This window comes from Amborella trichopoda, chromosome 7, assembly GCF_054954075.1.
Source record: "Amborella trichopoda isolate Santa Cruz 75 chromosome 7, AtrichopodaSantaCruz75HAP2 v2.0, whole genome shotgun sequence".
Lineage (NCBI taxonomy): Eukaryota > Viridiplantae > Streptophyta > Magnoliopsida > Amborellales > Amborellaceae > Amborella > Amborella trichopoda.
In genome coordinates this window covers 9,531,400-9,532,046 of record NC_142342.1, presented here as the reverse complement: position 1 = coordinate 9,532,046, position 647 = coordinate 9,531,400, and the positions used below count along the sequence as shown (strand labels likewise).

The following is a 647-nucleotide window of genomic DNA, read 5'->3' as shown; positions in this document are numbered from 1 at the left end:
CTTCCTCATAAATTTTCAGGCCTTACCGGGCATATTTCTGGGCTGGGGCTTACCGGGCCAGGTTGAGACGGTTTCGAGCCTTTTTTTCGGGCCTCGGTCCAGGCTGTTGGCAGCCCTAATTGCGGCAACAAAATTTTGACATAATGGGGTCCACAAAATATTCGGGGTAGTCTTTGTTTATGCTACCAACCATCTAATAGCCTCCACAAAGTACCATTTATCCTTCGGCTGTCCATGTTAAGAATGGGAGAGCCAGTGTAACTTTTTATTTATTTATTTTGGGTTATTCAATAGTAGGAGTCAAATTTGAGATGCAGCTTTATTAATGGAACGATAAAGGGAAGGCTGGCCTGCCCCTGTACAAGGATGGCATGCACAAATGGAGAAATGGTCCAAAATTTCCATTAAAAAAGAACAAAGACATGAATTTGGAGCAAAAAATTCTCCATCTTGAAAATCATCTTAACATGCAAAAACAGATCCACCATTTTAATGGACCCTAGATTCATAAAACTTACATCATGTTAGGAGCTTTAAATCCATTTTTCTAGAGTAATATGGACTGATTTCACAATGGTTTTTGGGTCGTGATCCATCAAGTAGATGTATATTGGGGGTGGTGTGCACTCAAAATGTGCTAAAACAAC

The 647-nt window shown here is 40.3% G+C and overlaps 1 non-coding gene across 1 annotated transcript; it reads left to right on the top strand.

Annotated features, from left to right (window-relative positions):
- Positions 1-297: 297 nt before the first annotated feature.
- LOC148781240 (U6 spliceosomal RNA) lies at positions 298-402 on the top strand. Its single transcript, XR_016060051.1, has one exon. It is a non-coding gene; the product is annotated as a U6 spliceosomal RNA (small nuclear RNA).
- The last annotated feature ends 245 nt before the right edge of the window (positions 403-647 follow it).